The sequence below is a fragment of the Lactuca sativa genome, chromosome 2 (assembly GCF_002870075.4).
Source record: "Lactuca sativa cultivar Salinas chromosome 2, Lsat_Salinas_v11, whole genome shotgun sequence".
NCBI classification, from domain to species: Eukaryota; Viridiplantae; Streptophyta; class Magnoliopsida; order Asterales; family Asteraceae; genus Lactuca; species Lactuca sativa.
In genome coordinates, this window is record NC_056624.2 from 10,749,018 (window position 1) to 10,772,047 (window position 23,030).

The window sequence follows — 23,030 nt, forward strand, 5'->3', positions numbered from 1 at the left end:
TGATAAGTCTGACTGGACCGCCTCACATGCCATCAGTCTATTTGGATCGTTCTCCAAGCCATCAACAGGTCTGGACTGCCCTCTCAGGGCCTTCAACATATCCGGACCTCTCGTTGGGCCTTCAACCTTACTAATTTTCCCTACTCGGGACTGCAGTCTATCCGATCCGCCCTGAGTGTCTTGGCCTACAGCACACAACAATACCTGCCTCAACCCAATCCCCAAACCAACAAACATGTGCACATAAATATCATACGCTAGCTAGCATGTACAGATAATCATACAAATCTAAGAGGTCACTATCATGGCAACCATGCTATAACTAGGATACAGATCTAACCAATCACTAACATAGTAACAATCCTATAACCAGGATACCGATCTAACAAATCACTAACATGACAACCATCCTATAAACCATGATACCGACCTACCAGGTCACTAAGCATATTACCATCCTAACTACCAGGATACAAATCCGATAAGGGTCAACATTGGTGCCTTAGACCTTGTTCATATAGTGAGGAGAACTCACCTCGCAAGTAGCTCGAAAGATAGTGTCAAACTCCTCCAAATACACCTCCAACTCTAACACCTATATTCACCAAGGGACCATTTCCACAAATATCCAATTTACCAAAATGCCCCTCACTAGTCAAACTTAGTCAACCCTTGGTCAAAGTCAGTGGTCAATAGTCAAGGTCAACAGTCCATGTTAAACCAACTCGTCGAGTGCACTTCACTGAATCGTCGAGTCCTTCGAGAACTCGAGAAATCATGAAGGCCCTAGTTGACTAGCCGAGTTTTCAGACAAATCTTCGAGTTCATGTGTGTCCAAATGTTGCAGAAATCCTAATTGACTCATCGAGTCGTCTCGCTGACTCACTGAGTCCATGAAGAAGCCAAAAACGGAAACCCTCATCCGACTCGTCGAGTTTTCTGATATAACTCGTCGAGTTCCTTCAGTCCATTTCTTATTCAAATGTTTTTAAGCCACCCCAAAGATCCATATTGCATATCTAAGCTCCTAGGATATACTTCCCACGTAAAGTTGCAAACTTTATGTGCATGCAAGCTGCTAAGGGCCAAAATCAAGCTAAAGAAGAGCTTTTCGGGGAGAAGAAGGCATTATCTTGCTAAAGGCTGAAAATTTATGACTATAAGGACCAAGATGAGCCTAGATTTGAAGTTGCAACTTCAAATCATGCCCAATACTCGAAATGCATCACCAACATGCTAAAATGGCCCTAATCTTAAACATGGAGAGATCTTGCTAGAAATCCAAGGTAACGACTTGTTACCTTCAAAATGATGCCTGGATGATGTAGATGCTGGATCCACAAGCTTCTCTTTGTTCCAAACTGCTAGCTCCTCAAATTGTTGGATTAGATGTCTAAGCACATAACTATTATTAGTATGAACTCGACCCGAGAGTAGCATTGTCCATTTGGGTTGCATATCATCAGGAGAATTTTTTAGGATGGATTCTTGAGAGAAGGTTATATATGATTTATTAATATACTATAAGTTCTAATATATTAATATGAAATCATATTTTTTAATTAGTATTAATCAAGAATTAATTCGGAATTAATTTAGTGATCAAAAGAGACTAATTAAATCTATGGGGACTAATTATGGTACTTAGTTATATTTATATGTGATGGGCTTATGATCCATGTTGGACCAAGTTTGTGTATGGATACATAAAGAGTTGGGCCACATGAACCATGGATCGTAAAACCCATGGGTATGGATTTGGGTTATGCCCATGACTCTTGGAGTTCAACACATATAAATACATGTATCATGACCTAAAACTGCCACCCCTTGTTCTTGGAGTTCATGGAGGTGTTTTTGGGTGCATGGAATTCTCTCTCAAATTCTACTTTTGTCCATGATGTGTTCTGATTTCATTTGATGCTTCCACACTATTGGGGCTAAGCTCTTAAGGCCAAATATATCAAGACTTCAAGCCACATAAAAGGTATGTTACCCTAACTAGTATCTTGTATGGTATATGATAATTGCATGCTAGTTATAGGTTTAATACCTTGGAAACTCCATTGCATGTGTAATTAGTGAAAGCATAGATCTAAGGTATTTAGGGTTGTATGTGCACCATTGGATGTTGTGTTATACCAAAACCAACAGTGGTATTAGAGTCTAGGCTTGGTTTTAAATTATATTTGATGTAATTGTTGAAAAAAATCAAAGAACTGGCTTTTTGGATAGTGGACTCACCGAGTCCACTAGGGGACTCGCTGAGTCCAAGAGCAAATTCATCCTACTCATCGAGTAGGTTCATACACTCGACGAGTAGGAGGCCTAAAGTGCAGATTTTCGACTTTTAAGGCTGGAATTAGACTAGAATCATTACCTTAAGCTGTTTTTGAACTTATAAACCTATTTTTGATGTGGTAATGATCATTCTAATCCAATTCAAAAGATAAGTGTCAAAAGTTTCATGTTTTGTATTAATTTAATTGTTAGGCTAATTACATGAAAATTGTTTTATTTGAATTGTCTAGTTCATATGAGTTTAATCTAGATCATAGTTTTCTTGACATTCCTGTTAGTTGAATTGATTATCTAAATGTTTTTTAATGGATTCCATAACTTGTCTTCAAGTTATGGAAAACCAAAAGTTTTTTGTGTTAAATCTTCATTAAAAACCTTAGGTTACATAATTGAAGAGTCTTTTTCATCATAAATTGTTTTATGAACTCCATAACTTGTCCTCAAGTTATGGATGTTCAAGAGTCTCTTCATTAAAGCTTTTAAAGCCTATATTAAACTTATCTCTAATCTCTAAATATTATAAAAAGAGAAACTTTAATTCTAATCTTAAAAAATCTGGACCATTGATTACATTTCAATCCTTTTTTTCACCATTGGATTATTTGCTGACATTTGCATTCACTAAAGGTTTATTCAAACACCCTTACATTATTCTCTATGTTTCGTTCGTCATATAGACACACACACACACACACACACACACACACACACACACACACACACATATATATATATATATATATATATATACTATCTTATTATACAAACCTTACTATTTCTAAAAATAGATTTAAGACGTCCAAACCTTTCAGCTGAATGTACAAACATTTATCAACAAATTACAAAATATAATGCATACAAATGTAAAATTAATATTGAAACATTCAAACCTACATCCTTATCTTACCCAATATAGATGATTTAAATTTTAAAAAAATCATATTCTTTTACTAGAATGAGTCAACATGGTACAATCCTTAAAACATAATATACAACAAGTTTATGCAATCAGATCTTATCCGTGAATCAGTCAACAAATGTTAAACCAACATTTTCTCAATTTCAGCTTTTAAATTGGTCAAAATCAAATGAATCGGTTAGATCAAATCTAACTTCTTGAATGAGTTGAATTGGGCATTAGTGTTTCAAATGAATCTTATCGCCCTTGTTATTAAGGCGTTATTGTTTTGACCTGACTCATTCCTTATCTTGTTGTTTCCCCATATCTCGGCAGATTATCATCATTGTTCATATAAAATTGAAGACACATCCAAATCAGTGCCTCTCCATCTGTGATTATCACCTAAACCTCCATCGTCCAGCAATAAGAAGTCATTTTTGCGTTTGGTTCATCAGGTCTATTTATTTACGGATTTTGTATTTTTTTGTTTAGGGCAAACTAATTTCTGAAAGAAAGTTAATCGCACCCGTCGCTTGGCGCGGGTAAACAGCTAGTGTATATATATATATATATATATATATATATATATATATATATATATATTTTACTATTTCTAAAACTAGATTTAAGATGTCCAAACTTTTTAGCGTTAGGTACAATTATTCAATGCATGCATGTATCTCTTATCGCCCGTCTAATCTATTATTAGTTTGACTTTGACCCGGCTCCTTCTGCTATCTCGGCATTCCCCCATATCTTGACATTTTTGTTCATTGTTCATATAAATCGGAAGACTCACTCAAACAGAAGTCCCCCCGTCGGCACTTTATCTAGCCCCTATGCCACAAAACACAAATTTGTCTAGCATGATTTTGGTAAATCGGATTTGAATCGTTTTTCTTGGCCTACAAATTACATATTTCAGTATTCACATCCCCCAAATCCCTCTCTCTCTCTCTCTCTCTCTCCCACTCTCTCTCAACATTCTCGTAGTTTTTCTATGCGGTTAATTGGGCATTATTGTTTCAAAGGTTGTTGGGTTTGAGTCTAAGGATTGGCTAAAATGTGTATTATTCATCAAATGATATGGTTGGATGAAGGTTTGTGATTCATTGAATTGAGTCTCAAGACCTCTAAGGTAATCGTTATAGTTGTTGTAATGTAAAATACCCTTTGATAAATTGTTACTTAAGAAAAGCTTTGAAAGTAACAATAGTTTTCAAGTAATTTGTGTCTGTGTATATGTGAATGTATGCTTATAGGTGTATTTATTTGTAGTTAGTTTTAATTCATTAAAAGTATGTTTCGATTCAAGAAAAAAAAATCATAAAGTTACTACGATAATCATTAGCTTTTCTTGAATGGAACAGGGGGATGGCTATGATAGCACTGCATTTGCAAATATCTACGTATATATGTGCATCTATGTCTATTGTATCTATATTTAGTTTAGTTTTAGCTTAAAATTATGGGATTTCTTTTGATCCCAACAACCATCCTTGCCAAAAGATCCCAATTTGCATGAAAATAAAGAAAGCCAAAAAGATAAGGATCCTAGGAAACCAAAGATTTGAAAAAAATGAAAATTTGGAATAAAAATAATAATAAAGAGGTTGGATCCTCCCAACTATAGCAACGCCACTTGAATACAAACTAATTGTAGAGATTAAACGAATAGAAGTTATTAATCTTTACTATAATTGTTGATATCATAATTAAGGTTCTGTTTGGTTGTATTGTGGTTATATGTGTTATATCATTATTAAAAGTTATTGATCATAACTACAGTTGCTGATATAATTAAATGTGCAGATGGAAGTGTAACCAGTAAGACAAAAAGAAGTTAGTTCTCATGTCCCTCTTCTGTTGCGTCCTACTAATTGTCCTACTAATTGAGTAATGTAAGTACCGTTTTAGCCAATTAGTTTCATTTCGTTAGTTTGTTATTTGGCTCATTTATACGATGTCATGATTCCACAACCTGCGCCCTATTTTTGCTTTTCATTTTCTTTTTCTTTTCGGAGTGATTCACTTTCCAGCAATAGTATTCCTATTTTTTCTACAAATAAAAATTTTGTCTGGTATCACGATGTTGTTATGATTTAAGGGAGCAGTTGAAATACTTAAAGTCAAAGAATATAATTACTTTTATTTTTGTGTAAAAATGCAAGAAATAGCAAAGTACATTTTTATTGATTTGTATTTGAATGAAAAATATGTTTATTTGTGATTATCATTATAACATATTTTGATCTTTTATTAGTTCTTTGATGTTTTGCATGTTACCGATTTCTATGCATTTGGCGACTTTAAACAAGTTTGTAGTAGTCAAAAGCCAGGTCAATTTGTTTATACTTTTTTGTCCACTAATTTTTTGGTTAAAAAAGAAATAGTAACTTAGACAGTAAAATATCCGATTTACTATTTCTATATGAAGTTGAAGTTGAGTATATTATTCACTTATTTGATTGGATATTGTTTTAGACATATTTGATTTCATGTTTTATTCTTTTATTAGTTCTTTGATGCTTTACATGAAGTTGAAGTTGAATCATTTGCATTACCTGTAATTTCTTTATTTTTCCTTTCCTGCAGATTTGGATATGTTAACAGTTGCTAATCAGTTCAAGCAAAAGGAAGATGGATAAGATAATTAGGTGACTGGATGGTTGTGATTGTGCCTAAACCATGTTTTTTGTGCCCTAAACCGAGTATTCATGATTATATTGAGGTTTTTCTTTGTTCTGATTTGTCTTCCTTTCTTATGTAGCTTTGCATTTTGATAATGACCCAACAAGTTCTTTAGACATATTACTCTATGCAGTTATAATTTGGAAGTTAGTCAATTTTGTAGTTTAATTATAAAATAACATATTGAACTACCTCATTATTTCTTTATTGTTTGTACGAAATTATAATTTAGACATAGTTCGACTTGACATGCGAGGAGGGTTGCGCTCAGATTTAGAGAACACAGAAAGATATGTCTTGGCAATACATCATGTCTTATTTTTAATGACAATTTTGCTAAAGCTAACCCATCCTTGAATTGAAACTAATCATTTTGCGCCTCTACAAACTAATTTTCGAAATAAACTATTCACCACCCGTCGCTTAGCGCGGGTAAACGACTAGTATATATATATATATATATATATATATATATATATATATATATATATATATATATATATATATATATATATATATATATATATATATATATATATATATATATATATATTCTCAATCGTAACCTAGGGAACAGAAAAACCATTCCCTTTTACTTCAATACATGCCAGAAAATGTATGCCTACTTCGCCTATTCAAACGCCTCCACGAATACGGTTAGTTTTTACCATCTTTCTCTATAAACTGTTGTACATAATACATATTATTATTACGTAACAATTTTGTAATAAAAAATCGAGTTAGAAAGTTAGGGTAAACGTAGGCTTACCCAGATTAATTCGTCTTGACGTTTCTCCCAAATTCAGAATTTCTTCACGAGTATTGCGTCTTCCCTGGGTTTAACTAATATCAGTGGCCTCACATTCTCCCCCGTCGCTTTACCATTGTCTCGCCGCCGTGTCAGTGGCAGAGCAAGAGTTGGTGGTTTGAAGATCGTTACTTCAGAAACAAAGCAACAAGAACCTGATTGAGTGTTAATGTTAATGGCTTACATGTGCCCAATCCATTCGTAATCGGCTCGGGTCCTCCAGGGACCAACTATAAAGTCATGAAAAAAGCTTTCGTTGAAGGCTGGGGTGCAGTCATAGCTAAAATAGTAAGTCTTCTAATCCATAATGTTTGATCGTTCTTAATTTCTTCAATAACTTTATTCCATTACAACAGTACGAATTTTTATTGATTGATTTTATAAAAAGAACGATGAGTTAGACTAAATTCAAGTTTTATACAAATCAACACCATTGGACGCTCTCTTCATGTGTTATATATGGTTTGACTTTCGGTTGAACTTGAATAGATTGATTGAATTCAATCCAAAAGAATGTTTGGCTGTTTGATTTGGAAATTTTATATTCGCGGGACTTGTGTTTTATAGCATGCCTAATTAGATAAGAACAATTTGGTATCCCTAACAAGTCGATTCTTGAATGCTTGATTGCGTCATACAAATGATGAATGCCACTTTGGTGTGATAAAAATCGAAATGTGAAGATTCTTTTCTGTAAAGGTTGAATTCTGAAAAGATTCTTTTCTTCCTTATATATAATCTCAAAGGACTTTTATTTTAATAATAATTGTAAGCATTCAAGCTTTGAAGTTGGATAGATTGATCATTGATACTTTATGGACATGAGATTGAATTTTGTTAGGATTGTTCTTTTCGCTATATAATCTCAAAACACTTTTGTTGCTTTTCATTTGATGATAACAGGTTGGAGAGTTACATTCTGGAAAAAATCTGTCATTATGTTATAAATTATCTCTCAGCCATGGCTAAACAAAGGTAAAGGATTTACCTTTTTAGTCCATCAAAGTTTCATTTGATATTTTAATTTAAATCAGTTCTCAATCACCTGTAGGGAATGCCCTGAGGAATGCCACGAAGCTATCTCCACTTTGATGTTTTCTGCAACAAGCTTTCTTGATCTGCTAGAAATGCACGAACTAATGATTCTATATGAGCCAAATGGTGTTTGGCAATAGGTGTAGCACCTATCAATCAGGTAGCTTGACTAAACTAGATAAAGCAATCGATGGAATTTTTTTGATTTGGGCAAAATGGTCTTTCTATTGTATCAGAATTGTCATCAAGAGGAATTACTCCAAAAGTCTTTTCACATTGCTTGAAGGGAGGAGGATTAGGTGGTGGAAAGCTTGTTTTTGGTGAGATTTTGGCCCCGCTATATTTTATAGTCCCTTTGTCCCATCACAGTACGTATTATTGAAGTGTATTTTAGGAAATATCAAAATTTGCAACTTTTATTTTGATTATACAATCAGAAACCACAATAGAAATGTAATTGTTAATTTATTATCTTGTAATCTTATATTATCTTTGATCTTTTCGGCCTCATTACAATCTTGATCTAGAAAGTATTTCAGTCAACGGTCAAATGTTGACCATTGACCCAACTGCTTTCGCCACATCAGATAACCAAGGAACCATTGTTGATACAGGAACAACTTTGACATACCTTCTTGCAGAAGCTTTTCATCCTTTTGTCAATTCTGTAAGCTTTGACTTTCTTTTAAAATTTCTCAAAAAATTAAGGGTGTGTTTAATTGCGGAAAAATGTGCCGTTTTCCGGAAAAATTTTCCAAGAAAAATGAGAATTTTGAAAACACGTTTAGTTTGTCTATTTTTCTAATTTTTTCACGGAAAATGAAAAATTTCCGTTTTCTAAAATTACAAAGAAGTTCGAAATTTTTGGAAAACTGATAATCATTGTTTTCCACCCCCCACCCCACACACACACATACATACCCACTCACACACACACACCCGCGTACACACACACACCCCAACCTACAAACACACACACACACACACATACATACCCACCCTCACACACACCCACCCGCACACACACACACACACACACACACACACACACCCACCCGCACACACACACACCAACCCGCACACAAACACATACATACCCACCCACCCACACACACACCCACTCACAAACACACACACACATACATACATACCCACCCACCCACCCACCCACCCACCCACAAACACATACACACACATACATACATACCCACCAACGTACCCACACACACATAAACACACTCACACATATACCCACCCACACCCTCATAAACACACACCCACACACACAAACCCACACTTACCCCCACCCCCACCCTCACATATACACACCTACACACACACACACAAACCCCCACTTACCCCCACAAACACACACCCGCACCCCCACCCACCCAACACCACCACCACAATCACCACCCACCATTACCATCACCACCACGACCACCACCACTAACCCGTCACTAGCACCATCACCACCACTGCCGCCGCCATCACCACCAATGACACAATTGCCGCCGCCACCACCATCACTTGTCATCACCACCACCGCCGCTGACCCGCTACCGTCACCGCCCCCACCCACACCCTACCACCTTTATCGTTTTCTAAAAATGAAAACCGATAGAAAAATACACATCTAAACACGTTTTCTAATTTTCTAAAACTGAAAATGAAAAATGAATAAGTTTAACTAAACACGTTTTCTAAATTTTTCAATGAAAAATAAAAACGGAAAACGAAAATCGAGAAGGGAAAACAAAAAATGGAAAATAAAAATTGTTTTTCCGTAACTAAACGCAACCTAAGCATTTGAATTTTGTGTTAAGTGTTTGTGTTTGTTTTTTCATCTTGATTGAAGATAAATGTTAATGTTTCACAATTAACAACACATGTCATATCAAAGGGGACTCAATGTTATTCAGTTACATCAAGGTACCTCCAAAATGTATGTTTTACCCTTTTTGTCCTTTTGATCTTTTCATTTCATTTCAAGAATATTTAACTGATCTTTTTTTTTTTTTGACTTATAAACAACATAAATGGGATTTTTCTTGAGGTTTCCTTAAACTTTGCTGGTGGTGCTTCCATGATTCTTAAACCTGAGAACTACCTTGTACATGGGGATCATGTTGTGAGTGTTCTTTAATTGCCTCAAAATTTAATTTTTTATACAAATTTATTAGCGGGTCAAAGATCGGGTAACAAAAAGTTTGACTTTTTTCACGTGTGGTTAGGATGGAGGTACACGATGGTGTATTGGCTTTCAGAGAGTCCAGAATGGTGTGTCAATTTTTGGAGGTTAGTTAAAATATAGTAAATGACAATTTTACCCTCAAGACTCCACTTATGTTTTGACTTCTTGTATAAAGATTTTCGTTTTCTGTTTCTAACTCATTTTTGTTGCAGATCTTGTTCTTAAAGATAAGATCTTTGTGTATGATTTATCAAAGAAACGAACTGGATGGACTGATTATGATTGTAAGCATGATCTTGTTTTCCCTTATGTTGCTTTTTTTCTTTCAAATCTTATCGAATTATGTCTTAGTATCTTCTTGGTATCCTTTCATCAGGTTCAAGTGATGTAAATGTCTCTATAACTTCAAGTAAAGATGAATTTAGAATGCGGGAGAGTTGAATGAGAGCACTTCATCAAGAACCACAAGTGTTCTTCAAGCTTTATTGTTGTTGCATATACTATCAATGACACTTGGGAGAGATATTTTTTATTTTTATTTTAATTATTCTTGTGGCGTTTTATAACTGTGGATGGCTTCCAAGGGAGGGAAAAAGAAGCGCTTATTATTTCAATGGTCAGGTCAAATTCAAAGAATGAGGTATTTTTTTATTTTTATTTTTTTTATTCTTCTGGCGTTTTATAATTGATTTAAAATTCACTGAAAATGTTTGACATTGGTTTTAAAATTCAATTGACTCTTCTCTTTTTACAAAAAGACCAAAATACCCTTATCATCTATGTGTTAAGAATAAAGTAACCTAGAAATATTGAGTTCAAACATCAAATTCGTGTATTTTCCGCTTAATTACAAAGGATGTTAATTTAACAGACCTGAAGTGTCGTTGACTCAGTAAGACCTCATTTTTTTGTCTTATTTATATAAAGTGTATAAATGATGTTTAAAATATATTTTGAGTTTGGTCTTAAACAGATTGGTCAAGATGTTGGAATGAGTGATGCAACTCAGTTGACTTGGTATTGACTTTTTGTTGAACATGTTGCTTTGAAGTTTGATCATCTTTACATCAATCTTTATTTGTTTTATGAAATTGTTGATCGGGGGACTTGTGAATGACATGTATAAGACAAATGTAATTCTGGTGCATCCACTACATCTGATTGGATTAGCCTGCATTTATGTAGCCAATATGCTCAAGGAGAAAGAGAATGCTGCTTGATTTGAAGATCTAAGAGTTGACATGAGTGTGGTAATTGTTTTGGATAATGATTTTTGATATTATGAATGTTTTTGAAAGTTTGATTGTAGCAGCTTATTGAGTTATTTTGTTTGACAGGTGAAGAACATAGCAATGGAAATACTTGATTTCTATGATGCCCACAAAATGATAACTAATGATAGAGTGAATGTTGTCATGCACAAGCTCACCATAAAAAGTTAAAAAGGTAAGCTGAATTTTTTTAATTTGTTAGTAAATGGCTACCATAATGAACTGGTATACATTCCTCCCATTTTATACTAAATTCAAGAGCATCATTTATTTCAAGTTTTTTTTTACCTTTTGAAAGAAATTGTGTTAGTGCTATAAATATATGTGTCGGCATGTCGCCATCACATTTCTTAATTCACAACTTTCCATATCATCTCTTCTCACTAAAGATGTTATTGTTCATGATAAGTATTCTTGGGATCGTTGCCTTCAATTATCAATAAAATAGTATATGATTAAATCATGAGCAACATAATTAACTGACGTAATTTTCAAATACAAAAACGAAACTAAATATCGTTCCAACTTTTAAAATAGGGAAGAAAAGTTTATGAGGTAAGCTATGAAAATGGAGAAATGTCGTCGAGACACCAACTATCGGTGAGACAACTACTGAGAAAGTCGAATCTTGTAAAAGAACATTATCTTAATTCTTACCTAAACATGCTTTAAGCGAGCAATAATAAATCTTTTTTTTAATCATGCAACATCCTTAATATCTCAAATGGTAAAATCATTATGTTAAAAGTATATGACATCAACCATAAACCCGAAAGATCTTCATTCTAATCATTTGGATGTATAAACCAAATAAGATTATGTCAAAAAAATAACATCTTTTTATGCCTATTGTCATGAATAACAAATTCCCACGAGACTCAGGCATAGTGTTTTGCATCAATGAGTTCTTGTATTTTTATTTTTTGTCATGCTTTCTAAATTTTTATGTAATATCTTAACTCTCAACTAAAATGGGTACTGTCTTCACCCGTTTTCCTCAAAGCTTGTGAAATGTATGAAACAAATACATGAGACATGTAGTTGAAGAAGGAAACTCATTAGTAATGGTAGGTTGTATTTGTTATTTGTTTTCTAATGATATAAACGAATATGAGGTGGAGAGTATTTTTACCATATGTTGGTAAATAAATTATAAACTACAACGATTGATGAATACTTTTTCCTTTTAAGTTTCATCATTTGGTTAGTTTTTTTTAGGACTCTCAAAGTATTATAAACCTAACAAAAATGAAAGCCAACTAATAACACATCGAAACAAACCAATAAATCATCAAAGTATCAAATTGGTATCACTTGCACTCAACTATGTATAAAATATTTTATGCTATTGGTTGTAACTTTAAATTTGAAAACAATGAAATGAAATTTTATATAAGATCATGGACCTTTTTATTAAAAAACTTGAATTAATAATTTTTTTCATTGAAGACTTAATATATGATTATGATGCAACTTGCAAGTTGGAAACATTGTACACCCCCACCTCCTCCCTTGCCTCCTTTATTTCTTTAAGGGAAATATGATTGAACATCATTCTGATACATCCTTCTCATAAAGTATTTTCATTTCGTTCAGATTATGAGATAGTAACTACGCAAAGTAGAAATATGTTATTGTATATATTTTTAATTTGCATTCGAAAACTGTTGTTTTTTCTCATGAAGATACTTACTATTCTATATTACTTTATGATTGAATACTTTGATTTTTTTAATTTATACTTTCATCGACAATTCATGTTTTATTTTGTTTTATGATATTAATTTTATTTAATATATGTATTAAATAATTTAATAAATTCATTTTAACCTATTAATGCATCCAATTTGTTTTGACATATAAAGTTGTCTACAAAAAGGTATTTCAACAATTTGTATATTTTTTATGCGTTTCCCCACGTTTAACGTGGGTCATAATCTAATTATATAAGCAAACTCCAGAATAAATGTTGAAAGAATTGTTATCAACCCATTGGCAATATTAATTAGTTCTTCTATCCTCTTTTCCACAAGTTATTAATATGGAAAATAAATTTAATAAATTAACACTAGATTAAAAAAAAATTGATATAACATTTTTTGTTGCATTTTAAGCTAATATTACATTTTGTTTGATTTTATGTTGATAGGATTATATTTTATTTTTTTAGGTTATTTTTTGAAAAGAAGTGAGTGTACTGTTGGTTTAAAAACATTTAATAATTACGTTTTACGTTTTTTATTTAAATATTAAATTTAATATGATGTTTTTGTTCGTGCATACCTTTAAAATGACTCAAATTTATTTATTTTAAAATCCAATAAGAAATGAGAATTTTAGGTGAGTTTCTTTTGTAAATGAGATTCTAATATAAGATATATATCATGAATTGAAGGAAAAGTTTTATCTTGAGTTATTTCATAAATTTATTAAAATGAAAAGAACTGAAAAAAAAATGTTTTTTTCGGTTACTCAAATATATTTTGCATTGTACAAACTAATGATTTCATCAAATATCTGAACTTACAAAACGTAAATTGAAAATTAATAAAGGTATTTATATTTAGTTTAAAACAAAATTATTTATCGTTACTAAAAAACTTCAACTTTTATAAATCAATAATTTTTTTTGAAAATATTTGATTAATCCTTACGATTTAAATTATAAATAATGTTTTTCTTTTACAACCATGGTTTCCACGAGTTTTAACCTAGTATGTTGTCACATCCCCGAATCAGACGGCAGAAACGTCTGAGGGCTCGCATGACTTTAATTGAATAATATCACAATTAATATACATGAATCATAACATAAACATCATCATGTATCAATATATTACAACTAGAATTGTTCACATCAAGTACATTGTTTTAACATTACACATTCTTAACATAAATTGTTTGAGTACTTTTAACAACATAACATCTAACATTACTTTCTATTACTCTTCCGCTTACCTGTTACCTGAGAATACAAGTTATTTTGGAAAAACGACAACATATGAAATGTTGGTGAGTTCAAAAGCAATGTTGTGATAAAATGATTTGTGTAGTTTGTAAAACCCAGAAAATCCGATATTTCTTGAAAACACTTTCGGTGATCAAAGTGCGAAGATCTATAAGTTGATGCATGAATGATTTCAAAAACATATATATGAAGGGTATTTTGTATTATAGTTATAAAATTTCGAGCGAGTAGTATTGAATCCCCCGGAAAACCCGATGTTTTCCGATTTGAAATGTATTCGTAATTACTGATTTTTGTATTGTCTTAACGAATGAATATTGATTAATCCACATTGTATATCGTCCTAATTTCGTCTAATTTGAATTCCCGTAAGCCTTAGCGAACGAAGAGAAGGGGAGCATTACGTCCCACCCCTATCGTAAGTACCTTAGGCTGTGGTGGATGTGAAAGACACGATGGTCCAACTCGCATTTGATTACTGTGACCTTACTAGCTCTTCTAACGGGACACTTTGGCCCGCTAGCACATAAAAGCTGTTGAAAGTCCTTTTATAAAATATTGGGTCATTGAAGGCCCAATAACATATAAGCGTTATCCCTTTGGGCCCAAAGATCATGTTGGTGGGCTTGCAAGGCCCAACAAGCATGATTTGAAACTCATAAACCCAAAGTTTGTAGGTTTACACATCGAAGGTATCACGTTTTGTTTGGAGAGTTTGATTTTAACGTTAGTTATATTGTATCGATTCGAGACCGAATCAATTCGTGTATCACGATATTTGGAGTCAAACGTGTATTCGTCTTTTAATTTGTCGGTAGTCATAGTTTTGTATTTTGATTTAATGAAATAGTTCGTCTAAATATAAATTTGACCTTTTCATTTCTTTCTTTTATAAAAGTAACAATTTATGTCCTTTAAATAGAAGAATTTCATTTTTAGTCCTTAAAACATTTTCTTGACACTTTTGTATCATAAACTTGTTGAAAAGACAATTTTAACCCCAAATTTATTTTTTTAGCAGCTTTAGTCCTTCCAGAATGGAGTTTCTTGGTTAGAACCCCATATTTCACAACTTTTACAGTTTTGACCGAAAATATAAAAAGTTTACATTTTTTATCCTTTTTGGAAATGAAAAACATTTTTGACCTTTGAAATAGTTTTATTGCACTTTTTATCCCCTGTTTTGCAAAATGTTTCATTTCAGCCCCTTTAAACTTCATTTGTTCGCATTTATGGGCTTATTGGGCCGAAAAGTCCAAATTTAGCCCATTAAGCTAAATTTTTGCATTTCAAGTCCTTTCAAAATTCTAATATTCAGAAAAATGATTATAGAAACTGTTTTGACCCTTTTGATCCTCAAGAAACCGAGACTTGATAGTTTTTAACCCAAGTTTTGTGTTTTTGACAATTTAAGCCCTAAAATGGGTTTTATCTTAGAATATGTTCCTCAACCTTATAAGCTATTTTTATTGACTTGTTTAATGTAAAATAACTTATATTCTGTTTGTTTCCTTTCTCATGCCATAGATCTCGAGTTAACATCCCTTATGGTTCCATATTTATCACAAAACACATAAAATCACACACATACATGCATAAAATCACACATAGCATAAACATACACATAGATCTACAAATTTTCTTGTATTCTCCCCCATAAAACATATGAAAACCGAAAAAGAGGGGTATGAAGCTCACCTTGAGTTGTAGTTTCGGTTTTGAAGAGAGAAAAGAAGAAAATTTCGATCCTAGCAAGTCCTCTTGGTAGATTTCGAGTTTAGTGGCTTCTTGAATGTAGGATCACAAGTTTGAATAGATTTAGAAGAGATTTTTGATGAAATGAAGTAGCTAGATTATGGATCCAAGCAATATCTTACCTTAGATGATGTATTTGTGGGAAGATCTTCTTGAAAGCTCCCTTAATCTCGAAAATTTGATGAATGAGTGTAAGGATGTTCTAATGAGCATTTGAGAGAATGGAAATGAGTATGTGTGTGTTGTGTTCAGCTGAGAGAAAAAGAGAGAGAGGAGAAGAGAGAAGATTGATGAGATGTTTACTTAGAAGCATGGGATTTGCATGGAAACCCACCAAATATTAGTGAGGTGGCAAAGGAAAAAGTCAACTCTCTTTCTTTTTGTGGGTTGGACCGAAAATGGATAGGGGAAAGAGAAAAAATTGGGCCTTGAGTGCTTAGCCCATATTATGACTCACTTTAGATGATGTTTGGGCCCAAATAAATCAAAGGATAACTTTTATGACTCATTAGGGCTAAATTAGGTTGGTTGTGACCCATTAAAGCCCAAAATATTATGTTTCATGTATATGGGTCCAATTAGAGCCCATTAGAGTGTTCTAGATTTAATATGGATAAATTGGAAGTTTATTAGTCCATTAGGTCCAATAAGGAAATCCTAGTCCAAAATGGACTTAAACCGGGATTTCAAAGGTTTCCAATTCTTTGTTGACCATTTGCAGTGTTAGAATAAAGTATTTGATGAAGTTTTGTTGTTTTAGAATAAGCATCATGCATGAGTTTATGTTATTGATTCATAGTTGTTATAGGTGTTGTAGTTACAGGGCACCAAAATATCTAGTTGTGACATCATCCCCCCGTCAGAGGGAATTTCATCCTGAAATTCTTTTGAAAGCTAGATTTGAGAATGCGAGAATAGATGAGGGTACTTCTGGTTCATTTGATCTTCGCATTCCCGTGTGAATTCTGGTCCGCGTCTCGCGTTCCATCGAACTTTTACAATGAGAATGCAGCTCTGCTTGGTACACTTCACCTCTCGGTCCATGATTTCAACTGACTCCTCAATGAACAGAAGGTTCTCATTGATTTCTATTTCCTCTAATGGAATGACGAGAGTCTCGTCGGATAAGCACTTTTTCAAGTTCGAAACATGGAACACAGGGTGTACACTACTGAGCTCAGCGAGTAGCTACAGTCTATAAGCCATTGGACAGATTCAGGGAAGAATCTCAAAGGGTCCAATGTATCGACGGTTCAGTTTTCCCCGCTTCCCAAAATGAATCACTCCTTTCCAAGGAGAGACTTTTAGTAACACCCTATCTCCAACTTCGAATTCCAAGGGCTTTCGTCGTTTATCGGCGTAGCTCTTTTGTCTATCTCGTGACGATTGCAGTCGTGCTCTGATCTGAATTATCTTCTCGGTCGTCTCGCGTATGATTTCCAGTCCCGTTAAGGCGTTGTTTGGCGTTTGCCTTCTCGCTAGTTGGGTGTCTCCTACTTCAGCCCTGCACAATGGTGATCTACATTTACGCCCGTTCAATGGTTCATTAGGAGCAACTTTGATACTCGAGTGATAATTGTTGTTATATGAGAACTCGATCAAAGGCAAGTGGGTATCCCATGATTTTCCAAAGTATATCACACACGCTCGGAGCATATCTTCTAGTGTTTGAATGGTTCGCTCACTTTGACCATCCGTTTATGGGTGGTAGGCAGTGCTCATGTCAAGTTGTGTTCCCATAGCTTTCTGAAGAGACTTCCAAAAGCGTGAAGTAAATCTACTATCTCTATCTGAGATGATAGATACCGGTACTTCGTGGAGTCTCACGATTTCTTTGATGTAGATTCTTGTTAGGCGCTCCATCTTGTACGATTCTTTTATTGGTAGGAAATGGGCGGATTTCGTTAATCTATCAACTATTACCCAGATCGTGTCTAAACCGTCCGTCGACTTGGGTAGTTTGGTCACAAACTCCATGGTAAACCTTTCCCATTTCCACTCGGGAATTACTAGCTGTTGTAGTAATCCAAAGGGCTTCTGATATTCCACCTTTACATTAGCACAGATGAGGCACTTGCTCACGTAAGTGGCAATCTTTGCCTTCATATTTGGCCACCAATAATGTTGCTTAACATCAAAGTACATTTTGTCTGAACCCGGATGGATGGAGTATCGCGTCTTGTGGGCTTCGTTCATGACTACTTCTCTGAATCCCCCAAGTTTAGGGACCCAGATGCAGTTCATGAAGTAATATGTTCCATCTTCCTTCACCTCCAAGCTCTTCTCCATTCCATGCAGCGCTTCACTTGTTTTGTTTTCCGCCTTCATGGCATCTGACTGGGCTATCCTGATTTGCGAGGTCAGGTGGGATTGGATGGTTATTGAGAGAGTTTTCACATGACGATTTGAGTATTCTTTTCAAATTAAGGCATCAGCCACCACGTTAGACTTGCCTGGATGGTACTTGATTTCACATTCATAGTCGTTTAGCAGTTCGACCCATCATCGTTGCCTCATGTTTAGCTCCTTTTGATTCAAGATGTGCTGAAGACTCTTGTGGTCAGTGAAGATAGTGCACTTGGTACCGTAAAGGTAGTGACTCCAAATCTTCAGGGCAAAGACCACTGCTCCCAGCTCCAGATCGTGGGTCATGTAATTTAGTTCGTGAGTCTTTAGTTGTCGGGACGCGTAAGCTATCACTTTTCCATGTTGCATGAGTACACAACCTAAACCATGATTTGATGCATCGCAGTAGACTATAAAGTCTTCCGTTCCTTCGGGTAGCGATAGCATCGGTGCACTACAGAGTGCTTGCTTTAGAGATCGAAATGCGGCTTCCTACTTGTCCGTCCATACGAAGGGTACGCCCTTTTGTGTAAGCATGGTAAGCGGTTTGTCCGTCTTAGAGAAGTTTTGGATGAATCTCCTGTAATAGCCTGCGAGTCCCAGAAATTGGTGAATTTATGTTGGTGTTGCTGGAATTGCCCATCCTTCGATGGCTTGGATTTTAGAAGGATCCACATGAACTCCTTCCTGACTAACAACATGGCCCAAAAAGTTCTCACTTCGGAGCCAAAACTCGCACTTAGAGAGTTTTGCGTAGAACTTTTCGTTTCGCAGGGTTTCTAGGATTTGTCGAAGATGTTGGGCATGTTCTTCATCATTTCAGGAATATACGAGGATATCATCGATGAAACCGATAACGAAGTTATCAAGAAAAGGTCGATAGATTCGATTCATTAGATCCATGAATGCAACAGCAGCATTCATTAGACCGAAGGGCATTACAACAAATTCTTAATGTCTGTAACGAGTTCGGAAGGCAGTTTTTGGAATATCTTCCTCCCAGGCCTTGAGTTGGTGGTATCCAGATCGCAGATCTATCTTTAAGAAGTGACTAGCTCCTTGGATCTGGTCGAATAGGTCGTCGATTCGTGGAAGTGGATATGGGTTTTGGACAGTGAGCTTGTTAAGTTCTCTGTAGTCGATACACATCCCGAAGGTACCGTCTTTCTTCTTAACGAAGAGAACCGGAGCTCCCCAAGGTGAGAAACTGGGTCGGATGAATCCTTTATCCAAAAGCTCGCTGAGTTGACTGGACAATTCTTGCATCTCTACAGGAGCCAATCTGTAGGGAGATGGGGGTAGCTCCTGGTACAAGGTCAATTCGAAACTCGACTTGTCTTTCTGGGGGTATCCCCAGAAGTTCATCAGGGAAGAAATCTGGGAATTCACAAGCTACTGGAATGTCTTGAATATTGATCTCTATCTTGGATTTGTCTACTATGTGAGCCAAGAATGTCAAGTCCCTCTTTCGTAGGTACTTTTGCGCTTTAATGCACGAGATAAGACAAAGGTTCGTGCTGGTTTTGTCCCCGTAAATAACTAGGGTTTCGTGATTTGGGAGATGAAGGCGAACGACCTTCTCGTGACACATAATTTCAGCATGGTGGGGGCTTAACCAATCCATGCTGATAATCACATCAAAACTCCTAATGGAAACTGGCATTAAGTTTATTTGAAAGATGTGGTGATTTAAGACTAGGGTACATCCGATATAGATTTCCCCAGTGGATTCTGTGTTCCCATTAGCTATTTCCACCGTGATGGTTTCATTAAGCTTCTGGGGTTGTTGATTTAACAAGTGTTTGAATTTATTACTCACAAAACTCCGTTCTGCTCCGATATCAAATAGGATGCATACGTAAGTGTGGTTTAAGAGAAACATACCAGTAACAACAGCAGGATCCTGAATCGCTTCTCCCTAACCCATAGCTAGCACCCTTCCTGTTCCTGTGTTCCTAGGGTTGTTGGTGTTGGGGCAATTCCGACGGATATGCCCTATCCTTCCACATCCGTAGCAAGTTGGGCTTGATCCTATGTTATTTTTTTATTTTCTTTTTTGTTGTTGTTGTTGTTGTTGTTGTTGTTGTTGTTGTGGTTGCTGTTGCTATTGTTGTTTCCTTGCAGTTGATTCTGGGGAGGATGGGTCCTGCAATACTTTTCCATGTGACTCTTCCGATTGCAAATGGTGCAATGCATTTCCCTGCATTCGCCATTATGGAGGTAGTTGCACCTGTTGCACTTTGGGAGATTCCCAGAATACTGTTTGAGAGTGCTTGGATTTGCTGAGGCTGTAGCATGTGGTGTGAAGGGTACTTGAGTGGTCGCAGCATTGACCGTCACTGTTTGTTGCTTCTTCGCTGATTTCGAGCCTTGTCGCCCTTTTCTCTTGTTAGTCTTTCCTTTCTTGTTGTCATTCTCTTTCTTGCCTTCAATTTCCGCTGGCTTCTCGCCCTTTTGTTGTTGTGGTTGTATAGTTTCTTGGCCAATCTCTTGGCACTTTCGAACGTTTCAGGTTTTGTAGTGATAACATTTCCTTGGATTGGGGAGGTTAGTCCCCAGATGAATCGTTCGATTTTCTTCCCTTCAGACGTAATCATGCCAGGGCACAATAATGGCGACTCACTAAACTTTGATATGTATGCATCTATATCATATTTTTGGACGGTGAGATCCCACATCTCTTGCTCCATCTTCTGGATTTCGCCACGAGGTCAGCACTCAACCATCAGCATTTCCTTCAGCTCCGTCCATGGCATAGAGATGGCTACAGGGAGAGTCATGGCCTCTATACGTCCATTCCACCAGGTGAGAGCCTGGTCGACAAAGGTGCACGCGGCAAACTTCACTTTCACTTCCTCGGGGCATTAACATATTTTGAACACTGATTCCACCTTCTCAATCCACCTTGTTAGGTCTATTATGCCACTCGTGCCAGTAAAGGTTCGCGGCATGGCATTGGTGAAATCCTTGTAGGATCATGTTTTGGTTGGTTCTTGATTGATCCCGTTGTTCGAACTTCCTGCCCCTTGTCCGTTGACTCCTCCATTGTTCCCTTGGTGAATCTGTGCCATTGTTGCGGTGACCACAGCAGACACAACTGCTTGGAATGAAGCTGAGTCAACTTCTGGAGGGGTTGGTCCAGGGTTACCGCGAGTTGGTCGTCGAGGCATCTTTCTGTCATGGAACGGAAAGATGTTGAGTACCTAAGGTTTCATGAGATTGTGATCCTATAAACTAGGCGTGTAGCACGAATTTAAGCAATTTCACAATTTGGCATACAATCATGGATATATAACACATAGCAGATTACAACGTCATAGTAGAATAGATAAAACTTTTCATTAATATTATCCGCATTTTTGATACATGAAAATTTTGCTCAGGAGAGCATTCATAAGTGGTGCAATTTCGACAGCATAACGGCTCTATGAGTAGTGTAATCACTTAAATGTAGAGTCGATGATACCTAGCATAGATCACATAAGCCAAATACTATGGACGGGTACAACTATTTCCTCTTACGGTGAGGTCTTTATAGCAGGTAGTAGAGCAGGTCCTATTAATAAGGATGACGACGATGCTCAATCGTCGAGACGACGTACCAGAAGTTCAGCCAGTTCATCCGCTTCTTGGGTGATTACCTCTACTTTTTGCTCGGCTCGCACAGCCCTTGCCTTGGCCATAATAAGTTGAAGCTTCAGGCTGATAATTGCCTCCTCGAGAGAGCGTGGATAGTCTTTATCAACCCCTTGAAACGTGCGAGAATCTAGCGGGGTTTCCGACTGGTGGTGTTCACTGCGTGCCTCTTCTACGCCCTTTTCTTCGTCTGGCTCCTAGTCCAGCACATCATAATCGAAATCAACTATTACGTATTCGTCCAGTTTCTCTTCAGGTCCAATGTCTTGTTTCCCTCCTTGATCTACCTCTGGCTCATCCTTGATCCTCCTGTGGGTTACTAGGACTTGATGAAACTGAATGCCCTGGTTTTCTCCTTCCATGTCGATTGAGAGGAGGGGGGGGGGGGGTATATAAGTAAACTATTATTATTCCTAATATGATTTAGTATTTATGTACTTTGAGTTAATTTTGTTTTCTTGGTAATCATGGGTATGTTTTTAGGCTTGCTGACCACCGAGGCTTTCTCGGAGCCTGTGATAGTTGTACTTCGGAGAAAGTGTAGTTGATCAGGCTACACTCGTTCCTTACTACAACCATACACAATACCTGACTTAACCAAGATGTCAGTGTTATTTTGTTTGATTAAGTATTATGTTCTCTTTCCTATATCACATAAGCAAAGATGTTTTATTGTTGTGTTTTATTTGTTTTGTTTTGTTCAGAGTTGGGTTAGTCCCTTTTTGGTTTATACTTGCATATCAATGTGTGGTTAGATATGCTAGTTCACTATAAACAACGCTTTGATATCAACCAGTCACACCCCCAAACCAGATGGTGGAAACGACCGAGGGCTCGCGTGACTTAAATTGAATATCATCATAATGAATACACATGAATCTTAACATAAACGTCACCATGCGTCAATATATTACAACTGGAATTGTTCACGTCAACTACATTGTTTTAACATTACACATTCTTAACATAAATTGTTTTAGTACTTTTAACAACAGAACATCTAACATTACTTCCTATTACTCTTCCGCTTACTTGTTACCTGAGAATACAAGTTATTTTGGAAAAACGTCAACATATGAAATGTTGGTGAGTTCAAAAGCAATGTTGTGATAAAATGATTTGTG

General features: G+C 35.7%; 1 pseudogene; it reads left to right on the forward strand.

Moving 5' to 3' along the window:
* The first annotated feature begins 7,859 nt into the window (after window positions 1-7,859).
* On the forward strand, window positions 7,860-20,556 carry LOC111908472 (aspartic proteinase 36-like; annotated as a pseudogene).
* The last annotated feature ends 2,474 nt before the right edge of the window (window positions 20,557-23,030 follow it).